Here is a 17,666-nt window from a genome sequence, read left to right on the forward strand (position 1 = left end):
GGCCCATTATGGCAGCACGTGAGGGTTCCGTGCACTGATTCTATCTAATGCAGGCAGCGCACCTGGTTGATAAAAAGCATTAGAATACTCACACAGGTGTAGATGCACAGGACAGCATATTCAAGATCAGCACAGACACCATTTTCCTTTCGGTAAAATACATATACACCAAATTTAAAAGTCAGTGGTCCATAAGAGGGAGACAATGTTTTACAAAAGAATTCATGCAGTCACAAATATGGTATGTATGGCTGAACTACTCATTGGATACTTAAATTTAAATGCCAAGCACTGATAGCACGGGGCCTAATTTTGTATATGGTATATTTGCAACACTGTAACAAAGGCCTAATACAGGCCTATATCTTAACACACCTGTTGCAACCAGTAAAGAGATCGATTGATTGATTGATTGATTGATTGATTACATATTGAATGCAATACAATGCTTGACATACATAGGTGAAAGGAAGGCGCACACACAAAATGTTGCAAATGATCAAGTTAAATTGAGCAAAATGCTGCATTTGGCATCTGAAATGTGCTTCTTTGACCCTGAAAAGAATTCACATCTTGGGTTAAAACACATCTTGGGCTGATTTCAATTCAATCTGTTTTTGGAAACCGGATCAGAGAGGGAGTGCACTGTTCCCGGAGATACTGCAAAAACGGGTCAATGCGTGGAGTGGACAGAGCAAGCTCTTATTCCATCTCCCTGTTCTAAAAATCCATTTAATATATGGTCCCCAAATAGGGGATGTATCAGCTATTAAACTGATAAGAACAGATTTTTTTTTTTTATAAAACCATTCAGGTTTAAAACTTTGCAGAAACTAAAAGGCAAAACTCATTAGGGAAACTCTGCGACTCAGTCTTAAATCTCATCACTATGGTCTTTTTTTAATAAATTTTATTTCTTACAAAATAAAAAAAAAAAACACAAGTGTTCCAAAAACACAAAAAAGCTATTGCCATTTGATCATATCTTTCCACTTCATAAATTTCCACACACCCTCCGCATCCACACCCCTCTTTAAATCCCACTTATAATGAAAATACAATTTATGCAATACCATACACACACAATCATTAACATCAAAATCCTCATTCTTATACACGTACAAATTTCTACTATTCCACAACACTTCCTTTACACACGCCAAAAACACTCACATATTCCTTTCTTTATCTCCTCTCAAACAACCTAACCCAAACATATAACAGTCTCATAACTCAACCTCTTAACCCCATTCAAAACCTCACATAACCCACCCAACTTCCCCCATACTTCCTTTGCATATCCACACCCCCAAAACGCATGCCTCACTTCTTCATCATCCCCACTTCTATTCCTCGGACACCTCTCAGAAACCACCAAACCCCTCTTTTTCTGCACACTCCTAACTGGCAAAACTCCATGCAGAGACATCTATACCAAGTCCTTCTGTTTATTGGACACATCATACTTCACCAACTTCCCCCACACTTCAGCTATCTGTTTCGATCTTAAACCATCTATCTCACACATTGTATTATCCACACACATCCTCTTTATCACAATCTGCTTATCCACAAAACTATCCCTCTCAACATACTCCAACTGAAATTTTTTAATGAATAAATTAATACTCAAATACCAACTCGGATATAAAAAAGATACCGGCTTGCATCTATCATACTCCACCCACTTCAGACGGTGCGTCATTACCCCTGCCATATATCTCGCTATACAAGCGGCTAAAGATTGTTTTTTCAAAAGCTGTACAAAAAAAAACAAATCAAATTCAAACCCAAAAAGGCCTCCAAATTGGGAAAACACAAACCCCCATTCACTCTACTCCTCAACAAAAAAACCCACTTAGCCTTTTCAATATTACTCCCCCACAAAAACACAAAAAGTAGTCTATTTATTCTTTTCAGCATTAACACAGAAGGAGGAAAAACCAAAGCTAAATAAAGTAACATAGGCAATATTACACTTTTCACAACCAATACTTTACCTGTAAAAGGTAACATAAACATTATTTAACATAAAACATTATTTAACATAAAAATCACATGGAATTCCATCCAATCCATGAGATTTATCTCGAGGAGAATTCTTTATCACATCATACAACTCATTATCTCCAATCTCATCCACCAACACCATCCTGTCTAAAGCCCCCGTCTCACATAGCGAGATCGCTAGCGAGATCGCTGCTGAGTCACTAGTTTTGTGACGCAACAGCGACCTCCATAGCGATCTCGCTATGTGTGACACGTACCAGCGATCAGGCCCCTGCTGCGAGATCGCTGGTCGTGTCGGAATGGCCTGGACCTTTTTTTGGTCGTTGAGGCCCCGCTGACATCGCTGAATCGGTGTGTGTGACACCGATCCAGCGATGTCTTCACTGGTAACCAGGGTAAACATCGGGTTACTAAGCGCAGGGCCGCGCTTAGTAACCCGATGTTTACCCTGGTTACCAGCGTAAATGTAAAAAAAAACAAACAGTACATACTCGCCTTCTGATGTCCGTCAGGTCCCTTGCCGTCTGCTTCCTGCTCTCACTGACTCCCGGCCGTACAGTGAGAAGTGAGAGCACAGCAGTGACGTCACCGCTGCGCTCTGCTCTCGCTGTACGGCGGCTCAGTCAGAGAGCAGGAAGCAGACGGCAAGGGACCTGGACACCGAAAGGCGAGTATGTACTGTTTGTTTTTTTTGGTAACCAGGGTAAACATCGGGTTACTAAGCGCGGCCCTGCGCTTAGTAACCTGATGTTTACCCTGGTTACCCGGGTGCTGCAGGGGGACTTCGGCATCGTTGAAGACAGTTTCAACGATGCCGAAGTCGTTCCCCTGATCGTTGATCGCTGGAGAGAGCTGTCTGTGTGACAGCTCCCCAGCGACCACACAGCGACTTACCAACGATCACGGCCAGGTCGTATCGCTGGTCGTGATCGTTGGTAAATCGCTATGTGAGACGGGGCCTATACTCTGAAACAAAATTCTGTATCCTATTCAAAAACTCTTTCTCACTCCCAGGTTCACATTTCTTCTCATCATACAAATGTTCATAAAAATCACGCACCTTCCTCACAACTGATTCCTGCGCACAACTCCTCTGCACTCATCATTCAATACCACATTCATCTCTTGCTTCACACTACACAACTTTTGAAAGAAAAAACTTTTCATCCTCTTCCTTATATTTTACTTGGACCTAAAAATAATCTTTCCCCCTTTATAATCTAGTCATCCATCTCTCTCTTTATTTTCTCCAAATCCTTCTTCACATCCACCCCAGCAGCTCTACATTTGTGCAAAAAGGCTAATCTCCTATTATAATTAGAAAATAACAATCTCTTCTCCTTCGCTCCTTCATACCCAATTTTCTTGAAAAAACCCTGAATCTTAGATTTAACCCACAACGACCATGCCACAACATCCTCAAAACACCTTTTCTTTCTTACCTAAAAAACATATTTTTTAACAAAAGCATTCTTAACAATCACCTCTTCCAAAGTACTCGTATTCAAACCCCACCTCCCCTTACTATAGGCAAAACCATTCACCTCAAACACCCCAAACAAACACTCATGATCTGAAAACTAACTCTCTCTTGCCAATAGCTCACACATTTTCCAGCACCGCTAGAGAAAAAAATAGTCCAGCCTTGAGGCCGGTTTCACACTTCAGTGGCTCCGGTACGTATAGTGACAGTTTTCTCACGTACCGGAGACACTGACACACGTAGACAAATTAAAATGAATGTGTCTCTGCAGATATCAGTGAGTTTTCACAGACCGTGTGTCCGTGTGCAAAACACGGAGACATGTCAGTGTTCATGGGAGCGCACGGATCACACGGACCCATTAAAGTCAATGGGTGCATGTAAACACGTACCGCACACGGATGCCATCCGTGTGCTGTCCGTGTGCGTTTTTAAAAATAGAGGGTTAACATTCCAAGCAATTGTATCAATACCAGACAGGTGTCTAGACATTGATTGGCCAAAAGTTTCACATAAGTCTAGACATCATTTTAGGGTCTGAGGTGAAGTTGGCAATTTATCAGAGTGCTAGCATCTTTATACTCTGGTGACTGTGGATAATATTATGGCCCCCCGTGTGGACACAGTGCGGCTAATAAGTTTGGTGGAGCAATATCCGGAACTATGGGACACACGATCCGAAGGGTACCATGACAGGCTGGCGATTGAACGTGGTTGGTTTGCTGTAGCTGAGCAGCTGTACCCCACACCTGGTTGGTCAACATATTCACCAGCAAAGCAGTCAAAGTTTGGTAAGTTACCCCATAGATGTTCCTTGTTTAATTTAAGATGGAATTAATTGAAACATATTAAACTACTTCATATTGTGCTTTATATATGTTATGGTACAAGTCTTACCATCATAAGCATTTTCCTTATGTGTTATTAAGCTTTGTATTTACATGGACCTTATCATATACACTTTACATTATTCTTAGTACTTTACAGTATGTTCCCTGTGTTTAATATCATAATTACTCATGAACCATGCTTGTTAGAAATGCAAAAAAAGGCTGTGTGTGTCTGTGGCAGCATTTTAGTTCTGGTGTGTATCTTTATTTTTGTAAAAGTGTTGTTTTAGTTTTTTAAAACAATTAATACCTAGGTAACTGAAGGCCTAGTTGTCTGGCATGTGCCCAAACTGCATTTTTTGCCCACACTTCCCTCTCGTACCAAAACGTGTTACATCATATTTTTCACTGTGAACTGTATTCAAGCATATCTCTATAGATGTCTAACATTAGTTGCTCTTATGCTTAGCACTGTTTTTTTTTTTTTTGGATATCTGAAAATTGACTGGTGTAATATATGCAAAAAGATTTGCCCTTAAAGTCTCTCATACATTTATTTTTTCAAATTGTACGAATATTACAATTTTAAACATGTAAGGATCAACATGTGCTGACTGTTCTTTTTAATCCAACATCCATAAAAAATCAAACATAGTAGCTCCTTGGAGTGTTTGATTTTAACAAGTCTTGCTGGCCACACCACAGTTTGTGTGTGACTGAGTTAAAACCAATGTTTAGACCTAATTCATGCCATCATACACAATTATTCACTCAAGGCAAGCCCTAACATACGGCTAATGGTCATTGATAATTGTGGGAATGTTTGTGTTGTTATCCCCAGCCAAAGTCCTGCAGGCAGGTTTAGAACACTGCTCATGGTAGTAAATACTTAATTTTTTAAATTAAAACATGGTGCTAAATGCTCACAGACTTCTTAGTCTGAATGGCAACGGATTAGCTTTTTTATTTCAAAATGTATTTTGGTACCAAGCATGATGAACAAAAGCCTACTACTTTTAAAATCTAACATAGCTTAACACATTGTGTTGTTGTTTAATGAATATGTTATTTGCGGGAATGTGACTTGTGTTTACACTTTCCCAACAGTTGATTTTGTTAAACGGCGATGGCGCTCAGCGAGGGACCCGTTTCGGCGGGAATTTAATCTCCTCCCCTCCACATCAGGTGCTTCAAAAAAGCGGCAATATGTTTTCTACAGAAATTTAGCCTTTTCTTCACCCAATCCTGGAGCTAAATCCGTAAGTGTCACTGTGTATGATTTTACCAACATATTAAACTAAGTACACTGTATTTTAACAGATTTTCGAATATTCAACATTGAAAAACATTCATGTAAATCTGTGATCACTAGTTATCTTTCATAAGTACATTTGTGCTTTAAATAATACTCATGTTTATATGTTCAAGTAACAAAAACCAACATGTTCAAAATCTAACTTCATTTATTATAAAAATAAATTTGTTTTTGAATGTTATTTAGGATTAGTTTAACATTGTGACATAAACTGTTAATGTTATTTTATCCTAGGACTGATGACAACCTTGAGGACGCTGATGAATCGCAAATAACAGCAAGATCAGTGCTATGTACCTCGGCATAGACCGAAGCCCAAGCAGAACCCACTGCAACAACACAGCCTGATGAGCAGGTGTCTGATGCTGCTGAAACCTCCACTGATGCTGGTCCTGGAAGCACACAAACAGCCCCAACAACATCACAAACATCAGCCCCAGCACCACAGGCAGCATCAACATCCAATCTACCTCAGTATCTATCACACACTCTCCGAGATAGGCAAACCAGGCGACATGAATAGCAACATATGCTGCCCGAGCTCATTGATGCTCAAGTTTTATCCATACTAAATTCCATGACACCTGAAAATTCCGTAGATCGTTTTTGTCGCTCCCTCTCTTCTTGCCTTGGCAAAGTTCTTGATGGACGGCAGGAATGAGTACGGGCTGCTATCTTGACCCTCATTGCTGCAAGTCAAGGAGAGCAGGAACCAAACCAGGTGCTAGGGCCCATTGAACAATGGCGAGCTGCCCAGCATCAAATACAGATGCCATCTGCTACCAACATACCACATGCATAAAATGTAGGTACACAACAATCACAGCAAATGCCTGCACTCTGATCCAAGCACCACCTACAGCCGACATTCTGAAACAATGTCCTCCAGCATGTCTGGGGGTGATAGTATTGGTGCTCATTTTGCTATGCCACAGCCATACAATCTGCCAGCAAGGCACCAGACACCTATGGTCACCCAATTTGGTCCGCCCAACCGTATGCCAAGAGGTGCTACCTATAGTAGTTCCCAATCATATCCGAGCCAGATTGTTGATTCACAACCTACTTTACCTCAGCCACAAAGTGTTTCTCAAAGATTTTTGGATGTGTCTTACAATACACAACCTTATCCCCCATCTACATCTGTACCAGCATCAGTTTTGCACAATAAACCTCCTCCAACAACCACACGCCAGACCACAATGCCTACAGGACAAATGCCCACACCGTCCTCCAGCCCCGAACGTGTAAGCGCAGAAAATACCACGGATGAATCATTCTCCAGTCATGGTGACTTTGTTGATTTATGAGTAACCTAACTAAGTATGTTACCTTCATTTGGTTATTTCAAAATTTGCTTTATTTTGGCTACACACTTGGATTCATACATGTGTTGTAAGAAAAATAAAACACATTGTTAAAGTGTTACTATGTCTTGTTTATTTGTATCTGTAATTTTAACAATAATAATTAATTGATATGAGCGTAATCATAATTCTCAAAAAAAAAAAAAAAACGTCCATCGTTATGTCCCACTAAGTCAGCCATATCTTGCCCATTCACTAATTCCAAACCGGATGGTGGTAATATTAATCTGTCATGGATTAAAAATAATGGTAAAGGAGGAGATGGTGGTGGTGCATGCAGCTTCATTGACTATTATTATTTTTATTATTATTATTTATTTATATAGCACCATTGGTTCCATGGTGCTGTTCATGAGAAGGGGTTACATACAAGTTACAGATATCACTTACAGTAAACAAACTAACAATGACAGACTGATACAGAGGGGCGAGGACCCGGCCCTTGCGGGCTTACTTTCTACAGGATTATGGGGAAGGAGACAATAGGTTGAGGGTTGCTGCAGCTCCGGCGTTGGTGAGGAGGTAGCTTCGGTAGTGATGGGGCAGCAGGGTCAGTGCAGGCTGTAGGCTTTCCTGAAGAGATGGGTTTTCAGGTTCCGTCTGAAGGATCCGAATGTGGTTGATAGTCGGACGTGTTGGGGCAAAGAATTCCAGAGGATGGGGGATATTCGTGAGAAGTCTTGGAGGCGATTGGATGAGGAGCGAATAAGTGTGGTCACTGAAGCTGCGCCCTCTCACAGCCTCAACTGCGTTGAGCTATTGACCATGGCCAAATGGCAGTGAAATTCTACTCTTCAAGTTCAGTATGTCTGAAAAACATGATTGAAAGGTCATCCACTCTCCTTCCAGAACACAGTCAATGAGTGAGGGTCTTAGGTATTTGTTGTAAGTCCACAATTATGTGACCAAATACATACTTTAATACATGGCATATTTAGGACACCCACAGTAAACACATTATAATGAGGTATTAGTTATTTGTTAGGGGTAGCAATGAGGCTTTGAGATGGCCATGCATCAGTTACCCACATCAAATTTAAGCTCGAAACCCACGTCAAGGGTCCTCATTGCATTGAGAGTCCCTAAACAATTTGTAATTAAAGGAACCTACAAATTAAAAAAAAAAAAAACACTCTTGGACAGAATACATATTTAAGTGTAGCATTAGTTGTGCTCCTCCATTTGCCATTGCACACTACCCTCTGGTGTTAGAAAAAATCAGCAAAAATATTCCTCACTATAAAGGCAGAGTGAGCTACTCAGGGAGCATGCTCTCTATCCTCTGGTAATGCCACATTAACCACTCTCCCATCATCAACATCATCCAAGGATGGTTCTTGTTGTCGGCAGAAATTATACAAAAGAACAGTAGCCTTTATGACTGCATGGACATTTTGGGGATGCATTTGGATTTGTGTTTCAAAAATACGCCAGCTTGATGTCAAGATTCCAAAAGCACACTCAACCAATCGACGGGCTTTCATCAGTCGAGTGTTAAAAATTATTTTCCGGTTGTCCAAACCTCGACGTGGAAAGGGTCTCAGAACATGCCTTGAGAGCGCAAAACCCTCATCAGCAACCATGGTAAATGGTACAGGTGGGCCTGACGCACCAGGAAGCACACATGGTTGTGGCAGATTTAAATTAGTGTCAGCAAGTCGCTGAGCTAATTTGGAAGCTCTAAAGATGCGAGCATCAGAGGCACTCCCATATGCCCCAATGTCAGCAACAACAAAACAGTAGTTGCTGTCAGCTACAGCCATGAGCACAAGGGAAAAGTTATTTTTTGTAATTAAAATAATGAGAACCAGAGTTTGGCGGCTTCTTGACACGAATGTGTTTACCATACAGGGCACCAATGCAGTTTTGGGTGACTTCCATGAAACCCTGGGCAATCCGCAGCCAGTCTTGTATGTTTGGCTGAGGCATGAGGTGGCTCTTTAGCTTGTCCCAAATCACATCACAGGTTGAGCGCACAATCCCGGATATAGTTGACGTGCCAAGGAGGAACTCAAAATGAAGTGAAGAATATGAGTGGCCAGTAGCCAGGAATCTGTTAAAAAAAAACATAGTTTGGCTGTCAAACAATCGCCATCAATTGTTGATTATGCTGCTAAATAAAAAAGGTCAACATAGTGAAGGTAATACAGCACAGTCAAACATAAAAAATATGTTTGCTCCAATATAACCCACACCCATTAATGCACCACACAGGTGTCACTTAGAATGAACATTTCACAAAGTGTCCATGTTATGAGTTTGCTTGTGGGCCCTACTATTTGTTTGCTAGTAAGAATACATATCCAAACTGTCTGTTCGGCTTGATTTTTATGTCAATGGTTAATCAAGACATGTTTTGCATTTAGGATTATGGTCATTGTATAACCTAGTGAACTGGAACATTACTCACTAGAGATTGAAACACTTAACCCAATACGATGGTTTGCACGTTATTGGTCACAATATCATGTTTGTGCAAAAAATCTAACCTCAAGGTTACGAGCAAACGCTCCTCCGGAGAAACGCTGTGTCGCATGCAGGTGTCTTGTCTGAGAAGGTAAGGCCGCAAAACATGAAGTAGGTTGTCAAAGCCGGGAATGGAAAGATGACAAAAAGCAACAAACTTCACCGGGTATCTGCAAAGTTCATTATACAATTTGGAAAAATGACCATATGCCCCACGTAGCAACAGTAGAGGGTGAACCCATAGCCTCTTTTGCAGCTGTGGTTCCCCATTAAGCATATGGTGGCGAACCCCAAAGCGACGTGATACAAGCCATGCCAACCACAACGCTTCATTGTCAGTAGACATATTTGTGACACCTAAGGAGTCCTAACACACCCCCCTAAGATGATATAGTAACATAGTTATTAAGGTTGAAGGAAGACTTTAAGTTCATCTAGTTAAACCCATAGCCTAACCTAACATGCCCTAACATGTTGATCCAGAGGAAGCCAAAAAAAACCCATGTGGCAAATAGTAAGCTACACTTTGGGGAAAAAAATTCCTTCCCAACTCCACATACGGCAATCAGACTAGTTCCCTGGATCAACGCCCTATCAAGAAATCTAGTATATATACCCTGTAACATTATACTTTTCCAGAAAGGTATCCAGTCCCCTCTTAAATTTAAGTAATGAATCACTCATTACAACATCATACGGCAGAGAGTTCCATAGTCTCACTGCTCTTACAGTAAAGAACCCGCGTCTGTTATTATGCTGAAACCTTCTTTCCTCCAGACGATGAATAAAAAGATCATCAGAAAGGACTTTGTACTGTCCCCTCATATATTTATACATTAAAATAAGATCACCCCTTAGTCTTCATTTTTCCAAACTAAATAGCCCCAAGTGTAATAACACTAAATAGCCCCAAGTGATATTGCAGACCCCCCATTCCTCTAATAACCTTGGTCGCTCTTCTCTGCACCCGCTCTAGTTCAGTTATGTCTTTCTTATACACCGGAGACCAGAACTGTGCACAGTATTCTAAGTGTGGTCGAACTAGTGACTTGTATAGAGGTAAAATTATGTTCTCCTCATGTGCATCTATGCCTCTTTTAATGCATCCCATTATTTTATTTGCCTTTGTAGCAGCGGCCTGACACTGGCCACTGAATATGAGTTTGTCATCCACCCATACACCCAGGTCTTTTTCATTGATGGTTTTGCCCAGAGTTTTAGAATTAAGCACATAGTTATTCATCTTATTACTTCTACCCAAGTGCATGACCTTACATTTATCCCCATTAAAGATCATTTGCCATTTATCAGCCCAAGCTTCTAGTTTACATAAATCATCCTGTAATATAAAATTGTCCTCCTCTGTATTGATTACCCTGCAGAGTTTAGTGTTGTCTGCAAATATTGAAATTCTGCTCTGAATGCCCCTACAAGGTCATTAATAAATATGTTAAAAAGAAGAGGGCCCAATACTGACCGCTGTGGTACCCCACTGCTAACCGCGACCCAGTCTGAGTGTGCTCCATTAATAACCACCCTTTGTTTCCTATCCCTGAGCCAGCTCTTAACCTCATTTACACATATTTTCCCCTATCCCCATTATTCTCATTTTATTTATCAACCTTTTGTGTGGCACCGTATCAAAAGCTTTTGAAAAGTCCATATACACAATGTCCACTGGGTTCCCTTGGTCCAGTCCGGAACTTACCTCTTCATAGAAGCTGATCAGATTAGTCTGACGTGAATGGTCCCTAGTAAACCCATGCTGATACTGGGTCATGAGGTTATTCCTCTTCAGATACTCCAGTATAGCATCCCTTAGAATGCCCTCCAGGATTTTACCCACAGTAGAGGTTAAGCTTACTGGCCTATAATTACCGAGTTCAGTTTTTGTCCCCTTTTTGAATATTGGCACCACATTTGCTATATGCCAGTCCTGTGGTACAGACTCTGTTATTATGGAGTCTTTAAAGATTAAAAATAATGGTCTATCAATGACTGTACTTAGTTCCTGCAGTACTCGGGGGTGTATCCCATCTGGGCCCGGAGATTTATCAATTTTAGTGATTTTTAGATGCCGCCATACTTCCTGCTGGGTTAAGCAGGTGACATTTAATGGGGAATTTTTGTTATCACTGATCATATTGTCTGCCATGGGATTTTCTTGTGTAAATACTGATGAAAAAAAGTCATTTAGCATATTGGCTTTTTCCTCATCCTCATCCACCATTTCCCCCAGACTATTTTTATGTCATTGTCCAAAACTTTTTAGGAACTGTTTTAAAACATCATCACTAATGGATCACACCTTTGCAACTTCCAAGCCTTTATTTAATGCCTTAACCCCTCATATGGACCTCTAAACCTTTGTGTGTGATACTTATGCACACGCATGATAAACACGGACACACAGACAGCATACGGATGGCATACGTGCACACACGGATAACTCCGGTACCATTTTCTCCGGTACCGGAATTATCTGGATGTGCGAGACTGGCCTGAGTCTGTAAACCCATCATCCACTTAATAAGTGAATGGACCAGGCACCCCAGCAACAGCGTCCTGCAGTGAAAAGTCAGACATCATACGTTTCCACAGATGTCCTGTCGCATCAACTTTAGACTCATACGAGCCCGCTCTTCCCTGTTTATGCAATACTAGATTGTGGCCCGATTCTAACGCATCGGGTATTCTAGAATATGCATGTCCCCGTAGTATATGGACAATGGCGGCACTTGACAGCAGTGGAGGACAATGATGATTCCAGAATTCGCGGCAGACTGTGCCCGTCGCTGATTGGTCGAGGCAACCTTTATGACATCATCGTCACCATGGCAACCATTATGACATCTACGTCGATACTGTGCCCGACTGGCGGCCTCGACCAATCAGACGCGGGATTTCCAGGACAGACAGACAGACAGGCAGACAGAAAAACCCTTAGACAATTATATATATAGATACATTTGAGATCCCCTGCAATCAAAACTGAGACTTTCCCATGTAGAAAAAACTTCAGCTTCTCAAAGAATAGCAAACATTCTTTCTTCTCCGCATTTGCATATATGCAAAATATCTTAAATACCCAGCCTCGGAAGTCCAACAATAAACAGATACATCTCCCTTCCTCAATTACAATAGACTGCTTGATACAAATGCCTTTATTTTGGATAAAAATTCCCACTCCTTCATTCCGATTAATGTTCGAAAAAGACCAAAAAAACTTCACCCCGCCATTCTGATTTTTTAGGGGACTTAGAGAGCCCACATTCCTGCACACAAATGACGTCACTGCCCTTAGAGGCCAAAAAGTCCAAGACGTCAGCCCTCTTAGCCGCAGAAGCAAACTTCCTGACATTGAGTGAAACGATCCTCAAATGCATCACCATAGTGAAATGTCAATGGTATAGAGGCCGCCTAGCAGACCCAGAGAAAGGAAACATAAACATCAGGTCTTTGTGTCTGCAAACTGAGTAATCTTCTCATATTCACCTACTTTTAACTCACTGAGAAAACTCTCACTGGGAGATATTGGTGCAGTTTTATAGCCATCTGAGCAATCAGAGTCCGCATCATAATCTGCCAATAATGGATCAAAAGGGTTCTGGGAATGAAAATGTCTTCGTTTCTCAATGCTTTTTAACCTCTTCACTGTTTTCCCAGCCTTTTTCTTCACTGCTACAAATTTTTACATGATTCAATTTTGCCTCCCAACAGTCACCATCTCCCCTGCAGAGGAGGAACACTGAATATTCTCTGCATCTTCTGATACTGCCCCAGCCTCCATTTCTTCTGGGCTATCATACTGCTGGATGTCCTCACTGGGACTCACATCCACATCCTGCACCTGGGGCTGTTCCACAACACAAGACATCACTTGCGGCTGATTTGCACCTGAGGTCTCTACCACATTAACAATAGGGCAGATGGGAGCGGCGATGACCGCTGTAGCCGCCTCCCCTCCACCAACAGCTTCAGCCCAGCTTTTTGCCATCTAGGGCCTGCGACTCCCCACGCCTTTCTTCCCTGGCCTCCCATCTTCTCCTATTCAGCCTGTCCGCCATACTCTGCCTTCCAGGCCATGACAATTTCTACACGTATGGTCAGTACTGCTGCACAAATCACACACCAGTGGGTAAGGACAGTCTCCAGCTTCATGACCAACACGTTAACAATTTCGGCATGTCTTTCCATGGGAACACTGCTCCTTAACATGACCATACCTGAAACATTGCTTACAAAAAGACGGATGACCTGGATAGTGCAGAAATCCTTTGTTTCCTCCGATAGAGAAATTAGCAGGAGGGTGCATAATTCCACCAATACCTTCAGGATCGGGCTTAAACCGCACAAAGTACTTCACATTGCCATTGAACACACCAAAGATGTCTTTTTGCTGAACACCTCCTCTGATGACAGAACAGTATCTAGACAAAAAAGCTTTTACCAAAGATGACTCCACAAAAGGATTGTACATATGTACTATCAGTGGCTTTTCAACCTCAGCAAAAAGGGCCTTCACTTGGATATGATTCAACACCGCATCCCCTCTTTTCTCCTTTAGGCACTGATAAAAATTCAGAATATCTTCCGCCCGGTAAAAGGACACATCAAACGTACCCGAAGAAACTAATTCCTGGATACAAAATACGTGGTCCAAATCAAATCCTGCCAGTCCAATGATTATGTCATTGCATATATAGCCAAGACCCAATTGATACCTGTGTCCAACTTCAACTTCCAGCCTCACCGTATTTCAAATAGCAGCCATTGTCAATCAAAAATGCCCAAAGCACGATCACCACTCGATACACACCAAAGGTCACCCTCTGCGTACCGCACCCTCCAGCCGAGACTGGGGCAATAAACCCCGATCTTAGCCAAAAGGCTGAGAAGCGATAACTAGAAATGGTTTTGCACTTCTGCTGCTCCAAGGCCCAAAACTGACATCCATTGTGGAGACAGAGCAAAAGACTGCCACGGGAAAGACATTTCTAGAAACTCTGGATGCATTCTTAATGACAGTTCTGCTGTGTGTGTGTTTGTGTGTTCAAGCTGTGAACGATGCATTTTGAATCTGCATAACTCCACCTATTTTAACACACCCTCCATCCCCCTTTTGTTCCAAAGTGTGCGACTGAGTGCGAGAAAGAGGGAGGGCGAGAAGGAAATTGAAAAAACAGACAGGCGAGCAGTTGTCTTCCCAGCTCTCTTGATGCAGGGTGTAGACCTCCTGCCTATCATGTTGCAGACTGAGGAGGACTGCCAGCACACTGCCTTTTATAGGCCAAGAGCCTATTGTGACACGTGAGGGTTTCGGAGACAATGGACAAAGGCCCATTGTGGCAGTACAGTAAGGTTCCGTGCACTGATTCTATGTAATGCAGGCAGCGCACCTGGTTGGTAAAAAGCATTAGAATACTCACAAAGGTGTAGATGGACAAGACAGCCTATTCAAGATCACCACATACACCATTTTTCCTTTTTTAAAATACATATAATACACCACATTTAAACGCCAGTGGTCCACAAGAGGGAGACAATGTTTAACAGAAGAAATCATGCTGTCACCAATGTGGTATGTGTGGCAAAACTACTCATGGAATACTTAAATTAAAACACCCCCAAGTACGGATAGCACGGGGCCTAATTTTGTAAATGGTACAGTATATTTGCAACACTGTAGCAAAGGCCTAATACAGGCCTATATCTTAACACACCTGTTGCAATCAGTAAAGAGATCGATTGATTGATTACATATTGAATGCAATACAATGCTTGACATACCTATGTGACAGCAAGGCGCACACAAAATGTTGCAAATGGTCAAGTTAAATCGAGCAAAATGCATTTGCATTCTTTGACCCTGAAAACAATTCACATTAAGGGTTTAAAACACAACTTGCACTGATTTCAATTCAATGTTTTTGGAAACCGGATGTTAGGTGTCGAGTTGCCGCCTCTGCACAGGGGGAATCTCGAACCATCTCCGCTGCGGTCTCCGGACAGAGGAGTCTGCTCAGCGGAGTTGTCGGTCCCAGCATCTAGCTAAGGCTGATACTGGACGACTGGTTACTGCTGCCCTTCCAGGCTCTGTCCTTGTAGCCAGCAATGTTCAGCAGTGAGCAGGTCTTTCTGGGACTAAGTCCTGCTTTTCCCTTACTAAGCATGTCCACGTGATGACTTCCCATTGGAGGTCAGGGGTCACATGCTCAGGTCCTGTTGCAGATCCTATTGGACCATCTGGTCTTGTAGCACTGCCGCCATAAAAGGTTCACATGGCTCGGCCATGCACTAGTGTACACTTGTAAACGTGTGTGTTGACGTGTGAAAGTCGCTCATTAATTATCCCCTCCCTTGTGTATGACTGCTCATGTAAGGTGGATGATTGCTATCTAGCACCCGACTTGCTATCAGCACGTGACACACAAAACAGAGTCAAATTGCTGTGACCACCATTGCGGCGCTGTGTGCTTTCACAGCGCTTTCCTTGCCCAAGCCTGGGTGGTTAGTGGCGTCCGCCAGAGCGGCACCGCACGTACTCCCGTGCATTTAAATTATTATTTCAGTTACGCTGACACCCCAGTTGCAGTGTCGAGCGCAAGAGGTCTAGTTTTACTCTAATCCCGAGTCTAGGGGTAGAGTTCTGTGACTCCTTGCTTGCGCTCTTTGTGCGGTACCGCGGCCCTGTGACGTAACAGCGTTCGCTTTCTTCATACTGGGTGAAGTTAACCCGTGTGTGAATCCATATTGTACCGCCATATAGTCCATCATTACTTAGCAGCAGGTTCCATCTCTGCACGGTGGACCCCAGGCTGCGAACGCACCTAACTCTATCTTTCTAACTATTTTGTGCGTTCCGCTAGCCCTAACATTACACTAGCGCCAGGGTCTTGCTAGCGATGATGGACAAACAGCAATCCTTGCGGTCCATCCAGCAGCTGGAGGGTAGGTTGGAGGCTCTCGAGCGCACAACCTCAGCTGTGGATGTAACCGTAGTTGCTGTTCAGGCTGTTAGCATGGCTGCAGCAACCTTGTCCCCTGCCACCCCTGTTCCGACTCTATCTCACCTCCCGCTGCCAGAAAAATTTTCTGGTGATGGTAAATCTTGTAGAGGTTTCGTGAGCTTCTTTCCGCATGTTTCCCCACAGAGCGGGCTAAGGTGGGATTTATTGTGTTTCTCCTGTCGGCCAGGGCTTGGAGTGGGCTACGCCGCTGTGGGAGCATGGCGATCATGTGGTGCAGAGTGCTCTGTTGTTCCTGAGCACTCTGAAACAGGTATTTTTAGGACCTCGTGTCACCCATGATACGGCGCTCCAACTGTTGGCATTGACTCAGGGCTCGTCCTTGGTCAGCCATATTGTATAGGTTTTGGCTGGCTCCCACCTTCGCCAAACCTTTGGAATCTCCAGTCCAGGCCCCTGAGTCACATGAGGCTATGGTAGTGTCACGAGCGGGATCTAAGTCCCGGACCGCTTGTGTACTCCAGGTTTGCCATGTTAGCCATGTTAGCCAGCAGTCAGGACATCTTGCCACCAGATGTCCCCAGTGGTCGAGGAAACGTCAGCGTCTAGTGGTAGTAGGTGGAGGTACTCTAGACACAGCGACATTTGCCTCCAAATTACTCTAGGCTCATTTACCCACTCGGTAGAGCTCTGCGTGGATTCTGGGGCAGAGGGCAATTTTATGTCTTCTGCCTTTGCCCATCGTCACGCAATTCCCCTGGTAATGTTAGCTCAACCAGTAACCGTACGAGTGGTAAATGAGTCGACACTGCCCTCACAGATAACACACCAGACCATTCCTTTTTCTCTGTCCATGTCGCCATCTCATTAGGAAATTATATCTCTGCTCGTCATTCCTGAGGGAATTGATGAGGTCCTGTTAGGGATACCTTGGCTACGGTACCACTCTCCTCATATTGAGTGGTCCACAGGCAGAATTTTGGGATGGGGTGAATCTTGTAGGGGTAAATGTTATGATCCTCAGTGGCTTAGGATCACAAATCTAACAAGTTAAGTAGCAGATAATAGGATGAGCTCTGGGGATGTGGTAACTGGACTGATCGCAAACCTGATCCTAACCGCACACACTATAGGCAGCCGTGGAACGTTTCCTGAAATCCTAGACGTCTCTTCACGGCCTGAGAAACTGACTACCCCTAAAGAGAAAGTAAAGACCTCACTTGCCTC

At 42.9% G+C, this 17,666-nt stretch overlaps 1 non-coding gene across 1 annotated transcript; it reads right to left on the reverse strand.

Moving 5' to 3' along the window:
• Positions 1 to 635: 635 nt before the first annotated feature.
• LOC143771339 (U2 spliceosomal RNA) lies at positions 636 to 826 on the reverse strand. Its single transcript, XR_013215088.1, has one exon. It is a non-coding gene; the product is annotated as a U2 spliceosomal RNA (small nuclear RNA).
• Positions 827 to 17,666: the final 16,840 nt, after the last annotated feature.

The sequence above is a fragment of the Ranitomeya variabilis genome, chromosome 4 (assembly GCF_051348905.1).
Source record: "Ranitomeya variabilis isolate aRanVar5 chromosome 4, aRanVar5.hap1, whole genome shotgun sequence".
Taxonomy (NCBI): Eukaryota; Metazoa; Chordata; class Amphibia; order Anura; family Dendrobatidae; genus Ranitomeya; species Ranitomeya variabilis.